Source organism: Sceloporus undulatus, chromosome 2 (genome assembly GCF_019175285.1).
Source record: "Sceloporus undulatus isolate JIND9_A2432 ecotype Alabama chromosome 2, SceUnd_v1.1, whole genome shotgun sequence".
In the NCBI taxonomy this organism is placed as follows: domain Eukaryota; kingdom Metazoa; phylum Chordata; class Lepidosauria; order Squamata; family Phrynosomatidae; genus Sceloporus; species Sceloporus undulatus.
Window position 1 is genome coordinate 123,823,394 of NC_056523.1, and position 16,011 is coordinate 123,839,404.

General features: G+C 44.9%; 1 protein-coding gene across 4 annotated transcripts in view; it reads left to right on the forward strand.

Moving 5' to 3' along the window:
- Positions 1-8,257: 8,257 nt before the first annotated feature.
- Positions 8,258-16,011, forward strand: part of EVI5L (ecotropic viral integration site 5 like) — an 86,637-nt gene continuing 78,883 nt past the window's right edge. For all 4 annotated transcript variants that reach the window (XR_006102415.1, XR_006102414.1, XM_042454169.1 and 1 more), the window contains exon 1: positions 8,258-8,522. The gene's annotated coding sequence lies outside the window, so the exon portion shown is untranslated. The remainder of the gene's footprint in view (positions 8,523-16,011) is intronic.

The following is a 16,011-nucleotide window of genomic DNA, read 5'->3' on the forward strand; positions in this document are numbered from 1 at the left end:
AGTGTGACTTGCTTAACCTTACCCAGTTGGTTTCTATATCTAAATAAGGATTTGATCCCTGGTCTAAAGTTGTAGTCCAGTGCTCAGACCACTATACCATGCTGGCTCTGCCCATACTACTACATCACAGCATCCTGAGTACCATCAACCACTGCAACATATTCAGTGTGAGCTTTACAATCTACCTTAGTCAGGACACATCTGCAGCTCATACATACTCTGGTTCCTCTTTGGTTTTTTTCTATATACACAGAGAGAGTGTGTTCCATCTAGCCCAGTATTATAAACTTTGACAAGGGCTGCATCTACACTGCAGAATTCATGCAAGTTTGATACCACTTGAACCGCCATGGTTCAATGCTATGACATTCTGGGATTTGTAGTTTTGTGAGATATTTAGCCTTCTTTCTGAGTGAACTCACGCCAAAACAAACCACAAATCCCAGGATTCCATGGGATGGAGTCATGACAGTTAAAGCAGTGTCAAACTGCATTAATCTTGCTAAGTAGCAGCAGCATGGGTGCATCTTCACAGGCATTTTCAGGCACAATTCTTTCCCAGCAACCCCTGGCATTTTCCCATCCAAGTGTTAACCAGGCTTCTAAATCATATGAGATCAGGTGTTCTGAAGGGGACATGATGAGCTTATTTGAGAAGAAAGAGGCATGGAAAACATGTAGGCTCCTTCCAACAAAGATTCAAGTCCTACAAAGGAACGAATGCCTATCTGAAACAATGGACTTCTTTGCCAGATCTAGAATTGGAAATTAGCTGCATGAGTTTGAATTCTGTGAAGATCTTTGAATGAAGAGAACCGGTTTGGATAGCATGGCCAGAAGCATTCATGTCAGTGGCAAAAGAGAGGATGCAGGCGAGGCAACACTTTCTCAAAGACATCTCCCCACCCACGAAGCCAGTGATCAAAGGGATGCAGTTTAGTCAACTATACAGTGCCACAGCCAAGGCTAAAGTAGGTCCATAGGTAAGTAAGCACAAGTTCTACATGGGTGGAATTCTAGTTCTTGGAGGCACCCTGGAGAGACTGCAATTGCCAGGACTAATCAGATGATGTGAGGCCAGAACATGCCAAGTAAGCAGTTTGAGCTAACTGGTGGCTTCTCACGTGGCTTAGGATGCCCTTTGATCAATGTAGCCTTTGCCCACTCCACCCCCTGCACTAGATACTCACAATCACTACACTTCTGAGGTGATTGCATCTTCAAATTATTTTTCCTCTTAAATGTTGAATGGAAGTGTAGCATTAAAAGAAAACCTCTTTTATGCTAATTTCATGACATAAACAGTCTCCATTTTACCACTAATGTGGCTGTTATTTGCACTGCATTTTACCTCCTGTAAGCAAATAGTATCTTGATCATATGTTGTGGAAACAGAACTTGGGGGGGGGGGGGGAAATGTGAGAATCCCCCACAGGGGTGTTGCTCTGGGAGTTGTGCAAAAAAATAACTTTCCCAAGTTCTGACATGGGACTCTTTCACACGAGGGAAAATTGGAGGGTTAAAGTAGTCCCAATGCAGAGTCATCCAGGGTTTAGGGACAAGTTCGCAGCTGCTTTTCACATGACGCTGCATGCAATCAGGAGAGATTCCAGAGAGAATTTGAAGTCCATCAGGAAATAAGCAAATTCGCAAAATTACCAGATTTACGTTTCCATTTTGCTTGAAAATTGACACCCTTCACGTAATGCACGCTGTCTGAAAATGTAAGGCTCCAAATGCATTCGTTTTCCTGATTTCCCAAGCTCCCTTGCTGTGCCAAAGAGGGAGAATCTTAAAGGGATTCACACACACTTCCCTCGCTTTCCTCCCCTTTGCTGCTTTCCTACACTCTGTAGGCTCTAATTAAGGGAAGATCTTGTGGGAGAAGGCAGAGTGGGCATTTTGGAAGTCCTCCTGGACAGGAGGGAGACATGGAGGACATGCCCTGGAAAAGGAGGGCACAGAATTAGGCATGCTTATGGACCCAGTCCCCTCCTTTCTCTCTCTCTCTCTCTCATGTGTGTGTGTGGTTTTGGAGTTTGCAAAAGGAAGCCTCATTCTGCCTTCCTCTGAAACACCTTTTGGGGCTTTTATGGCAAAGAGGATTCTGTCCCCGCCCCCCCCCCCCCCGGTATCCCCTTCCCTCCGCTCTCTGGAGCATGTGGGGGGGGGGACACTTGTGGGAATGACAGCTTCGAGCATGCATAGAAAAGTTATTTCTAAGCTGGCAATGGGGATTTATTTGTCTCCTTTTGATACCCAAATTCGCATTGGGCCTACTTTAATATGCTTTTAACCCCTTGTTGTGTTCTGTGTGAGATAACCAATAGCAAATGGATTTGCTTTTGTGGGATGCCAGCACTTTAACCATTTTTGGGATGGAAGCACATAGGTCAATGTGTGATAAAGTCCATGGGAGATCTGCTTCAGAGGAGAGGTTTGAAGGAAAAGTGGTTACTTCTCTCTTGGTGCAGCATTCCCACTGTGAATCCTGCCTCCTCTGCCCTACAATTACTTTTAGAAGGCAAATATGTCAAGAGATCTAATGTCAGGCTGGTGTTGTTTGACTTTGAGATATCCTAGCTGGTTTTAAAGCTGGGCATAGGATTGTACTATTTTACCACATTAGCATGGAAGAAAATCAGGACAAGTCCTTATAGACCATTCTGTGTCTTTTTTCTCAATATTCCTTTGAATGTCACATGTTCTAACTTGTAGCACTTAGCTCCAGCTTTCCAACCAGATGTGGACCATCTTATGACAATCCATTACTAGTTAGAATGTCCAGTGTAAAACTCTATGGAAACTATACCTGAAGTCTAAATACATATTGTTGCATTGCTTAATCAAATCCCTTATCCTGTCAATAGTTTTTAACAATTGTTTACATCAAATCGTTGACAATTAGGTTTGTTTTTTTTCAGGGACTCTAAGAATTTAAGCTATTGAGTTTAGGGGAGGGAGTAGAGTTTAGCTGACTTGAAGCAGCTGGACGTAGGGGTGGGTCTTCACTGGGGTACCCTGATAGTCAGCTTTATACCTATTTACTTTGATCACATTCTGTTTATATATCAAGACTACAAAGACATGATCAGTGTCCCTCTCATTCAAAGAAACATGTTACATTGTCTTAACTCATTAAGATGGCTAATATGATTTTAGTGTTTAGATCAGGTTTTACTTGATTGTATTTATTAGTTTTATTAACCAACAGTATGTTGGGGTGGGGGTAGGCGGTTGAATGCCCAGCTTTAGTGTAGTTCAGCATCTAAATCTGTTATGTGTGAAACAGCCACTAGCAACATTAAAACATAGAGTAGGAACCAGCCAGGGGAAAACAGTGGATAGGATAACAGAGGGAGAATGGCTTTAGGTTAAAGGAGCATTATGAATGCACAAGAACAAACTACAAGGAAAGCCCTTTAACATACGTACCAAGGGTAATGTCTACAGAAAACAGTGGCAGAGTACAGCATAACCTTTGTTTTCAGTTTCAGCAGGAAACTATTACTGAATGAGCTTATTTCTGAAGCCTCACATAGCAGGCTATGGGGACCAGAAGAATTATTCCATGCAGTTATTCCCATCTTCTGAAGCACATCATGGATGAAGTCTGTGCTTTTGTTTATCCACTCTTCTCTTTCTTCTAAAAAGTTATATGCCACTTATTACATAATGCAAGGTAATTGACAACCAACAACCTGATCTGTATAAACTGCCAGGAGAAATGAAAAAAGAAAGCAGCACAGTCAATCTGAGGAGCCACACACACACACAAAAATACCACTGTACACTTTGCTAACACACAAGACACAGGAAGTAGAAAGCAGTCTCAGGATTTATGCCGCTTGAGCCCATACAGTAACTGGTCTTTGAGAAGCTGTTCTGAGGAAATTATTCAACATTAGTGCCACAAATGAGAAGGCTGCGATCCCAATGGAACTTCAAGTCATTTAGAATGTTACAGGTTAAAACCAGCCCCTGGAATTGGATCCAGAAGCAAACAGGGAACAAAATCAAAAATCAGATAAAATCAATAAATCAAATAATTCTGGTTGCCTCATTAAAGTCACCACACTGGTGGCAGCATTTTCTACTTGTCTCTCTCTCTCCTTCCCCTTCCCTGCCATGCAGGAATCCACAATCAAAGCACCCCTGATGGCAATCCAGCCTCTGTTTAAAAACCTCCAAAGAAGGAGACTTCACCACACTCTGAGGGAGTGTGTTCCACTGTCAAAACAGCTCTTACTGTCAGGATGTTCTCCTAATGTTGAGGTGGAATCTCTTTTCCTATAGCTTGCATCCATTGTTCTGGGTCCTAGTCTCTGGAACAATAGAAAACAAGTTTGCTCCATCCTCAACATGACTTCCCTTCAAATATTGAAACAGTGCTATCATATCACCTCTTAACCTTCTCCAGGATAAACATACCCAGCTCCCTAAGCCTTTCCTCATAAGGCATGGTTTCCAGACCCTTCACCATTTTGTTAGTTTTATTAAAGTCATTTTAAATTATGGTCCTCTTCTCTGGGGTATTAGCTACTCCTCCTAATTTGGTGTCATTTGCAAATTTGATAAGCATGCCCTCTATTCTTCCATCCAAATCACTGACAAAGATGTTGAATAGTAATAGGCCCAGGACAGAACCCTGTGGCACCCCATTGGTCACTCCTCTCCAAGATGAAGTCATTGCTGAGCACCCTTTGGGTTCAGCTGGTCAACCAGTTACAAAACCATGTAACAGTTACCTTGTCTAGTCCACCTTTTACAAGCTTGTTTGCAAGAATATCATGGGGAACTTTGTCAAAGGCCTTACTGAAATCAAGATATACTATATCCACAGCATTCCCTTCATCTACCAAGCTGGTAATTTTATCGAAGAAAGAGATCAGGTTTGTCTGGCATGACTTGTTTCTCTGAAACCCATGTTGACTTTTTGTGATTATGGCATTGCCTTCTAGATGTTCACAGACTCTCTGTTTAATGATCTGCTCCAGAATCTTTCCTAGTACTGATGTCAGACTAACTGGACGATAATTGTTGGGATCCTCTTTTTTCCCCTTTTTGAAGATGGGGACAACCGTTTGCCCTCCGCCAGTCTGCTGGGATTTCCCTGTTCTCCAGAGTTTTCAAAGATTATTGCAAGGCTCCGATATTACATTTGCCAGTTTCTTTTAATACCCTTGGATGGAGTTCATCTGGTCCCGGAGACTTAAATTCATTTAGATTAATAAGGTGTTCCCTACTACTCTTTACTTTATTCTGTACTGGAATGCCCCTATTCGTCCTCTGTCCATATCCTCAGGTTGAGCACCCTTTTCCTTTTCTGAGAAGACTGAGGCAAAGAAGGTGTTGAGTATTTCTGCCTTTTCTCTGTCTTCTGTTAGCATTTTGCCATCTTCTCCACGCAGTGGCCCTACCCGTTTCCTCCTTCTTCCTTTTGCGGCGGACATATCCAAAAAAGCCCTTTTTATTGTTCTTAACCTCTCTAGCAAGCCTGAGTTCATTCGTGCGCTTTAGCTTTTCTGATTTACCCCTACAAAGCCTGCATTTCTTTGAATTCCTTTTTGTGATTTCCCCCCTTTTTCCATTTCTTATACATGTTGCGTTTCAAACTTAGTCGGTTGAAAGTTCCTAGTCATCCATCTGGTTTCTTGAGACACCTCCAGTTTTTCTTTCTCACTGGAACTGTTTGAAATTGTGCTTCAGTACTCCCTTTTGAGAAAGTCCCATCCATCCTGAACTCTTTACTTTTAGTATTCTGACCATGGAATTGCCCTCAATACTTCTCAAGTTTACTGAAATCCGCTCTCCTAAAGTCTAGGATGCGTGTCTGACTATGCCTGGCCTTCTCCTTTCCATTGTATAACAAACTCAGGAGAACGTGGTCACTTCCACCTAAGATCCCACCACTTGCACCCCATTAACCAAGTCATCCTGGTTGGGTAGTATCAGATCTAAAATAGCTGACCCCCTTGTTGTCTCTTTTACTTTTGGACCATGAAATTGTCTTCCAGGCAAGTGAGGATTGCTAGGCCTGAGGATTTTGCTGAGTTGGACTTCCAGCAAATATCAGGATAGTTGAAGTCGCCCATCACCACTACATCCTCTTTTTCTGAATGTGTGGTCATCTGTTCTAGAAGGGTGTCCCCAGCCAGTTTCTGGGCCCACAACAAACCAACCCCAGAATTCCATAGCCTTGAGCCAGGGCAGTTAAAGCAGTGCCAAGCCGGGTTATTCCCCAGTGTGGATGCAGCCCCACTGTCTCAGTGCTCGAACTGGGGGAATGCACCACCTGCCTCTTCCGCAGAAGCTAGGCTGGCCATAACCCGGCTGCACCCGTGCATTTCCGGATTTTGGGGGCCCCGGGCCCCTCCCGGCACGGGTGCAGCCCAAAAACCAGGACCCCCCCCCCCGGTTGCAGCCAAGTTGCTGCAGCCTGAAGGCCTCGCTGCCCTCCTCCTCCGCCTCGGGGAGGCAGGGAGGAAGAGGAGGACAGCGAGGCCTGCCTGGGGCGGAGGAGGCGCCTCCCCGCACGGGCGCGTCACCTTCCCCCGCCTCCCTGCCCCCTCTTCTCCTCCTCCCGCCCGCCCGCAGCATAGAGGCAAAGGCGGACGGAGCCAGTGCCTCTTGCGCGTGTGCGCACGGGGAGGAGGAGAAGAGGGGGCGAGGAGCGGGGGAAGGTGGCGCGCCCGCGCGGGGAGGCAGGGAGGGTGGCGCGCCCCGCGCGCAAGAGGCGCTGGCTCCGTCCGCCTTTGCCTCCTGCGCGGCCGCGCCACTCACCTCCTCCTCCGCCCCCTCTCTCCAGGCCGCACGGCCACGTGGAGGAGGCGAAGCGGGAGTCGGTTCGCCTCCTGCGCGCAGAGCCGCGCGCCACCCTCCTCCTCCCGCCCCGTCCGCCCCAGCCCCCAGGCGAATGGAGGAGGGGGAGGAGGAGGAGGGGAGGGGGAGGAAAAGGAGGAGGGGAAAGAGTGAGTGGCCAGAGAGGCCTCAAGGTGGGTTTTTTTTTGGGGGGGGGAGTGTGCTTTTAATGCAACAAGTCTCCCTTACTTTGACAGTGATAGTGTGGTGGTGATGATGAGATGAAGATGATATGAGTGGGTCAGCTTGAGAGGCATGCATGCACTGTTTCAGAAGCCGAGAGAGTGTGCCTTTCCAAAGTGCCTTTTCTATGTGGTTTTGGTTCTGAGGCCTGGCATGTAAATTGCTGTGATTTTTAAACAACTCATGCGCAGTGAAGAAAAACCAAAGTCCCTTGACACACACTTCTGAGAAGTACACTTGGGGCAAGAACGGTGAATCCACCTTGACATGTTAAATATGCATAGCCTGTTAAACCATGCTAGTGTTAAACCCAAGGGATTTGGTTATGGAATAAGCCGCTGATGCAAGAGGCCATTTTCAGTAAAGCCATGTGAAATGCCCAAATGTGCTGTCATGTGTGTTTTGGAATGGAGGTCGGGGTGTTTTTGCCAGAAAGGGAAGTCCATTTCTGCCATCTGTCTAGAAATAAGTGCCCAAATGTCCTCCATTTTGATCATGCCTAAGAAACAGGCATTTAGATTAACATTAAAAAAAAAATCAATTTTTTCGCAGGTCCTCCATTTTTAAAAAATGTGTCCTACATTTTGGGGAAATTATCCTACATTTGTCCTACATTTGTCCCGGTTTGGAGGTCCTGACTTATGGCAACCCTAGAGAAAGCCCTAAAGCGGGAGCTCTGTGGCCTGAAAGGCTCCAGCAGAGCTGCCCTGGTTTCGTTTCATTGGCTGGCCGCCTCGTCACTCAGGCAAACAGTCCTCAGGAGCCCGCCCACAAGCAAAACCAGGGCTCCGCCGCGTCGAGGCCCGAGCAGACGCACTGCCTACTTTCCCTTCACCCAAACCCTCCTTTTCAGGCCTAAAACCCTCAAAACCGCCCCCTCCCATTTTAGCTCTTAAAACCCAAGAGCTGTCCGTCACGTCTTTCCCGGCCCGCTATTGGTCGAAACGACGATTGGTGGACAGGGGCTTCATATTCCCGCCCGCCGCCACTGCCACCTTCTTTCCTTCCTTCCTTTCTTTCTCTCGCGCGCCCTCGGCTGTCAGTCGCGTTCTCTTTCTCCCCTTTCCCTTCCCTGAGCGGTAATTGGCTAGCCTTGGGCGAAACCCGGGTTCCTATTGGAGGAAGCTGAAAAGGTAGGCGGGACCCCGTCGCGGAGTGGCCAATCAAGGGACAGGGTGGGGGGAGGGGGCGGAGTCAGCCGGCCAGTCAGTCAGAGAGAGTGTTGGGTTGTGAGGCGTTTAATTGGGGTGGCGGCGGGAGGGAGGGAGCTGTTAACGGCTGCTCCTCCTTGACAGCATCACCTCCGGCGGCGTCTCTTCCTCCTCCTCCTCCCCTCCATGGCCACTGCGGCTCCCGGCGTGGCCCCCTCCGCCGCGCTGCATGTGCTGCTGCTGCTGACAGAAGGGGAGGCGGCGGCCGTCGAGGCCGGGCCCGGAGGCTTGGGACCCCCGCCTCCCTGAGCTGAAATGGCCGCCCAGGTAAGAGGCCCCTCCAGGAACAGCTCCCCCGCCTTTTTGTGGCCCTTTTGTGGCGCTGGGCCTGGCTCCTTCTCCCTGGAAGCGTCCATAGACACCCCCACCGCTCCCTCCCTGCAGGGGAAGCCTTCCTCCTCCTCCTCCTCCTCCTGCTCCGGAGTCCTGGGAAGCTTTCTCCTTCCTTCCCTCCCCCCGCCCGAAGTCTCAGGACGGGGAGGCAGCCAAGTCCAGGGTCTGGCGCTTCCTTCCCATCCTGGGTCCACCCTGTGCCTTGGGCTGTGGCGGTGGGCCTTTCTCAAGTCGTTCCTGGCGCGTTGCTTCAGAAGAGGGGTTTGTTTGTTTGCCGTGGCCGGCCCTTGGGGCTGAGAATCATACAGTCGTAGAGTTGGAAGAGACCTCAAGGGCCATCCAGCCCAACCCCTTTATTCTGCCATGCAGGAACTCTCCCTGACAGATGGCTATCCAGCCTCTGCTTAAAGGCCTCCAAGGAAGGAGACTCCACCGCTCTCCATTGAAGAAGTGTGTTCCACTGTCGAACAGCCCTTACTGTCAGGAAGTTCTTCCTAATGTTGAGATGGAATCTCTTTTCCTGCAACAAGCTTGCTCCCTCCTCAACATGACATCCCTTCAAATACAACATGCCCACATCATTCACGGGCACGGCGCTTAAACTGCGGGGCGTGCGCGGGGCTGAAGGGGCAGCGTGTTCCATTCAATTGAATGGGCGCTTGCGCCCCGCGCACCACCGCGCCACCGTGCACAAGCCCCATTGTTTATAATGGGGCTTGAGCATAGGCGGAATTTGCCTTACGCGGTGGGATCCAGAACGAATCCCCGCATAAGGCGAGGGCCCACTGTATTTAAACAGGGCTATCATATCATCTCTTAACCTTCTCTTCTCCATGCTAAACATCCCCAGCTCCCTAAGACGTTCCTCATAGGGCAAGGTTTCCAGACCCTTCACCATTTTAGTCGCCCTCCTTTGGACATGCTCCAGTTTCTCCACATCCTTTTTAAATTGTGATGCCCAGAACTGGACACAATATTCCAGGTGGGGCCTGACCAGAGCAGAATACAGTGGCACTATTACTTCTCTTGATCTAGACACTATACTTCTATTGATGCAGCCTAAAATCGCATTGGCCTTTTTAGCTGCTGCATCACACTCTTGACTCATGTTCAATTTGTGGTCTACTTGGACTCCTAGATCCCTTTCACACGTAGTCTCCTTAAACCAGGTGTAGCCCATCCTATATCTGTGCATTTCATTTTTCCACCCTACCTTTCATTTCTCTGTGTTGAATTTCATTTTGTTAGCTTTGGCCCAGCTTTCTAGTCTATTCAGATCATTTTGAATTTTGATCCCGTCCTCAGGGGTATTAGCTACTCCTCCTAATTTGGTGTCATCTGCAAATTTGATTTGACTTGGCCAAGGTCACCCCCGGTGGGATCAAGCCGGGATTTGAAGCCTGGTCTCCGGAGCCATAGTCCAACACTCAGACTGCTAAACACTGGGTTTAGTGAAACTAAGAGAATTCCACATATACTCAACTATAAGTCAGCCTCATGTATAAGTCGAGGGCAGGTTTGGGGCCTAAAATATTGGATTTTGATATGACCTATGCATAAGTTGGGGGTAAAACCTAAGGGCATGTAACGAAGGATGAAGCCAAGGAAAACGATGCCAAAGAACTTACAGAATTCCAGCAGGCATAACCATTTGAGCTCCTACTAAAGACTGGATGGATGAGATGGTGGTTCCAGGGCAGATTACCTTGCCTTTCACCTCTTGCCTTTCTTTCTCCAGGGGGATGGTTCCTTTGTGATGTATAATGGGCCCAAACAGACAGGCCAAAATAAAGCTGCTTCAGGTCACTTTGGAGGTATGCTGTTTAAATGATGCGTGCGTCCTAAGAAGGCAGAAGCCATGCCAAAACCTTGCTCCAGTCTTAAGGATTGAAGCGCAGCTTTGGCACAGCATCTGGCCTTTTCAGATGCATATGTCATTTAAACAGCATACCTCTAAAGTGACCTGAAGCAGCTTTATTTTGGCCTGTCTGTTCAGTCCCAATGTTAAAGCCCAGTACTTTGACCTGTGGATAAGTGGGGTCGGGTTTTTAAGGTCAATTATTTGACTAAAATTTCTAGACTTATACATGAAATTGGCCCAAGCTGCCTAATTGCCTCCCTCAGTAGGGCTGCCTACTTCTATGGAAGGGGTAATTAATAAGGCTGCTTTCCCCTTCCTTCCTTCCTTCCTTCCTTCCTTCCCTGCCAGTCTCCCCCAGTTTATTATGAAGGAAGAGGCTTCCTTCCCAAACTGTGAAGGTGTGTCACACAATCTGTGCTAATCCCCTGAAGTAATGGCTTCTCCTTTCTCGCTCCCTGCCAACTAAGGAGTGGTTTGTGATTTCTTGCCCCAAGGCAGGTCACCAGTTATCATTTATTACATAATTCGAGAGTTGAGGGGGTTGTGCAACCCTTTTCATTTATTTCCTCCTCCAACCTGTGTGATTTTGAATCCAGGCACTAAGGCTGAAAATAGGAACTTGATGGAGGGCTTCCAGTATGTGTTCAGCTGACCTGAGGTTTGGACCCTAGGCTCCCTCCAGAAGATAAGGTGAGAGTAGCTAGGCAAATAATGATGGTTACTTATGATGGCAGCATGTTGTGTGCAGTATTGGAGGCAATATAACACCCTATGAGCCAGTGTGGTGTAGTGCTTTGAACACAGGCCTGTGACCCTGGAGACCAGGATCCAAATCCTCACTTGTCCATGGAAATTTACTGGGTGACCTTCAGCAAGACACATTCTCTCAACCTCAAAGAAAGGCGAAAGCAACCCCCCTCTGAACCAATCTAGCCAAGGAAGCTCCAGGATAGGTTCATTTTAGGGTCACTGTAAACTGGAAAGGACTTGAAGGCACACTGCAACAACACTATGCAAATTGCTGGGGAAGAGAAGCAGGAGGATGTTGTTGTGTCCCATTGTCTTCTCCCCATAGTCAACTGCTTGACCACTGTGTGAACAGAATGTTGGATTGGGTAGGCCTTTGCTCTAATTCCTCCAGATTGTTCTTAAATTCCTATGCCCATTACCAACATCAGTTAGATGACAGACTTCCCTTTCTTTGGTAACTACTTTCTGACCCATCAGTGTTGTCATTTATTAGGAGAAGTAGTATACTTTGAGGCTAGAGATGCTCTTGGTCTAAAAGATTCATCTGTGTATAGCTTCTCTGTGATCATATTTTCATCTTTATCATTCTCTTCGATCAGAGAACAGATGACGTGGCCATTGTCTTAATGTGAAATGCAAATTTGCAGACTTCAAACAAATTGAAGGACTGTGTTTGTTTTAGATGTTACCAGCTTTGTATGGGTTAAAGAAAATGTAATTACTGTAGTTTACCAGCTAGAATAACTCAGTTCTTCTGAAAAGAATCTTGACTCCTTTTGGTTCCAGACAATTTCACCTTCACTATTTCTATCATTCTGTCTCCTCATTGTCTCCTCTCCTCTCATTGAAATATGTTTTTTAGGTTGTTCAGTGATATTTCCATGGTCTAGTTCTAAGGCGGCAATTGAGCAGCCTTCCCCATGTTGTTGGCCTGCAACTCCCAACATCTCTCACTTTTGGTTATGTTGACTAAGGCTGTTGGTAGTTGCAGTCCAACAACATCTGGAGAGCCTGATAATTCCTTCTCCTAGTTTGACTGAATGTGCTCAGAAGATAGGTTGTCATTGTTCTGTTGCTTACAATGGAATGATCTTTATTATGTTCACTTCTGATGGATTTCAGTAATTAGGAAAGGCACTTACTGGTATTTTTCTTGATACAGTTTTTATACAGTGCAGCACCATTCAGCTATCTGTTCCTCACTGAAAGATTGCTGCATATATTTGGCTTTAGTATTAATGAATGTAAAATTAATTTGTCTAAAATAAACAGCATTGTGAAGTTTATCTCCTTTAATTGTGTTTTGAATTGGGAAAAGAGAAGAGCTTTAAATAACCAAGTATTCATATTAACTGCCTAGAAGGCAGACAGCAGAGATCTCTCTCTCTCTCTCTCTCTCTATCTATCTATCTATCTATCCATCCATATTTGTATTAAACTTAAAGGAAAGCACAGCTGTTCTACACGCTTGCACACCATTAAATACCAGTGGAAGCTTTCTAATGTTATTAGGCAGTTGTTTTTAGCCCTAGTTGGAGTCCAGTGTTACAGCCTAAACAATGGGGGAACTGTTTCCAAACAGTATCTGCAAAAGAAGGAAGAAGTAATGTATGCATGGGTGCCAACTGTTGTTGAATGCCCTGAAAAATGTGTGGGGAGGGCATGCACAAAAATCTCAGTTGACTATCATAGTTATTAAGTAGCTCTTGACTATAGCTCTCAAAAAATGCATGTTACTGAAAATATTGTGGTACAAATGTAGTGTTGAAAACACTGTTCGACTTGGTAACACTGACTCATGAATGGTTTGTTTCTGGCTTCTCTCCTGATGTATAAGGCCATAGCCTAATAAACAGAAATGATAAAAGCTGTATCTGAGCTAGTGTTTAACATTTGGTGGCAAACAGTCATTTCTAGCTTCTATAGTTGAGAGTGAATGATTGCTTGGAATCTCAGCCTTCAGGTGCCCATAAGACTTAATATTTAACATCTTTGCTCTTGATGTCAGCAATGTGAAGTCATGTCACAACACTGAAAATGGAAAGTGATTTCTTCTCTGAACTGTGGTAAACCTGGGATATGGAATCATTTTCGAAACTTAAGAGCTTTTTCAGCTATCGTTTTGACATTCACTGAGTGTCTGATTCTGTGGCGAACCAAGGCAGCTAACCACTTAACAAACTGGAATGTGTTGACAGTATCAAACTTTTATTATCACCATTTTGAGTCCTGTTAGCACTCCCAGTCCCCAGTATATTATATTAGCATGGCCAAAGTGTCAGATTTGAAGTCTGATTTAGGGTACATTTCACTGTTACTAATACTTAATCTGTAGAACAAATAGAGTTGCCTGCTTGAAAGGTTGTTCTGTGCGTGTTAGTGCTTTTAGATATTGCCCATTAGAAATGAAATATGCAATTAGAATCATAGAGTTGGAAGAGACCACAAGGGCCATCCAGTCCAACCGCTGCCATGCAGGAATTCTCAATCAAACCCATCCAGCTTCTGTTTAAAGACTTCCAAGCAGGGAGAGTCCACCATTCCCCGAGGAAGTGTGTTCCACTTATTGGAGTTTTTCATTAAGAGTTTTTCATTGCTGTTATTCATTTTTGTTCAAATACTGGTTTGTTTACCATATCTTATTGTCTGTACTGTGGCTTAAGTGGTCTGTCATATATTACAACACATTGATCTACAGCACCAGTTGAATAGGTGAAGGAACTGGTCTTATCTATTTTAATATCCTGCCATTAAAAAAAACCAAATTATAAAGAAAACTACTTTACTTAAATTCTATAAATTATCCACTTTTATTTTGTAATTCTTATATGGTTGGGCAAGTGGTCTAAAAGTCATTACAGAACTATTTGCACCTAAAGGCACTGCTACCTATTGCTAGTGTTTATGCTGAAAACTCGTTATGCAGTAACACATACAAATTATTTTCAAGGGCATTGCAGGGTTAGTCTATTACAGTGAAAATACTGTTTAAAGATGTGATTTTACACAGTGGTACACTCTAAAAACGAATGCAGATGCAAGATCAGTCTTCTTCAAGAGCAGAATTCCCTCATATTAGCTCATGAATAAATTATTCATGTGTGTCCCTGCTGAAAACCTGGCTGTAACAGAGTGAAATTATACACAAATTAAAATCCTCCCCTTTGCAATCCAGTAGATTGATAGTCTTTTTGTTGCTCCTTCTTGCCCAGATCTTGTACTACTACTATGCAGGACTTGATCTTAAGGGACAGGTAAACTACATTTTAAAAAGAATCGGGCGGCAGTATTGGGTATGACACATCATGAGGCAAGTCACACACTCTCAGCCTGAGAGGGATGGCAATGGCAAACCCTTTCTGAAGTAACTTGCCAAGGAAACCCCATGATAGGTTCGCTATAAGTTGGAAATGGCTTCAAAACTCACAGCAACAACAAAACCATATATTACATCAGTTTGCAATTGTTTTCAATGTTTAGGTAACTACTTGTTGACCTTTTTGGTAGAATGACTGAACTGTTAAAAAGTTTCTGAGTGTCTGATGTGTTTTGCATAACTTGTTTTTTCTTGAAAACATAGCCAGGGGTAGCCGTGTTGGCCATATAGCAAAGTACAGTAACATCCAAAATCCACAAAACAGTACTGCCTTTATTGGGCCACCCAAAATGTATAAAATATATGTCGCAAGCTTCTGCATCAGGCAGAGGTGTTAAAAATAAAACAGGAGAAAAATTGACAATGTTAGTCTCAGGCCTGCATTTTGTCAAGATGGTGGTGGTGGTTACTGTGCTTTTTCTTGGATAGCTTTTGAAATATGGATCTTGCTAGCTATGAGGGATAGCTTCCTCCTCCTCTAACTACAAATTGTATCTCTGCTGTGTTTTAAAAGATAGCAAACCCTCAGTAGTTTCTCCTGGTTGGTCAACAGAGTGTTCATTCCAGCATCTCCTCCCTGTCCTCTGGATACTGTGGCTGCCCAGAAGTATGCATATGTTTGAGACCGTGAAAAGAAGGATAAGAGTGAAACCCGAAAATGGATACTCTTGCCTTGTATTCTCTTTTTAGTTTTTCCTGCTCCAATGAAATATGTTCAGGCACTACAAACTCAAATGCTTACAAGCCCACCTACAGATGCATACATACATAATTTTTCTCTTTCTTGGTAGAAATGGAAGGAAACAACTTGTGTAAGTCATCCTGTATGGTTGGCTGCAACTGATTGCCTACCTTAGGAGAAGAGTAGACTAGTGTCTAGTTATAGGCCTGCTCTACTGTGAACCAGTGCCATTAATATGTATTTAACCCTGCATCCAAAATGTTTGAGGTAAAGTTCTAGAGAGGTAGCTATGTAAGTCTGTTGTAGTATCAATGACACGTAATCTGGTGGCATCTCAAAAATGAATTCTTATTGTTCCACAAGTATTTGACTAGAGCCCACAAAACAAGAAATAGTTTTTATATAGTGGTTAATAAAAAGTGTCCTTACTGCCCTGAAATCTGCATAGGCTTTCTTATCATACACTAACAGTTGAAGAGCATCTACCTGTAGCTAGATGTGCATATAGTCTTGCAGTAACGTGTCACTGTAAACCTATCTTTTTAAAGACTTATTTCATATATCAAAGTGAGAAAATTGAGACAAAAAGTGTTGGCTTATATTCAAAATTGTGCATATGAACATGCATTTAGTATTTTTATTTGGAGGCTAGCTGCAGTATCTGACCCACACTGGTTGATGTGATAAATGACAGCTGCTGTCTCCTCCTGAAGCCATGTTCTTTCTCCAGTATGAGTGTTTTGAAGTAGTCTTG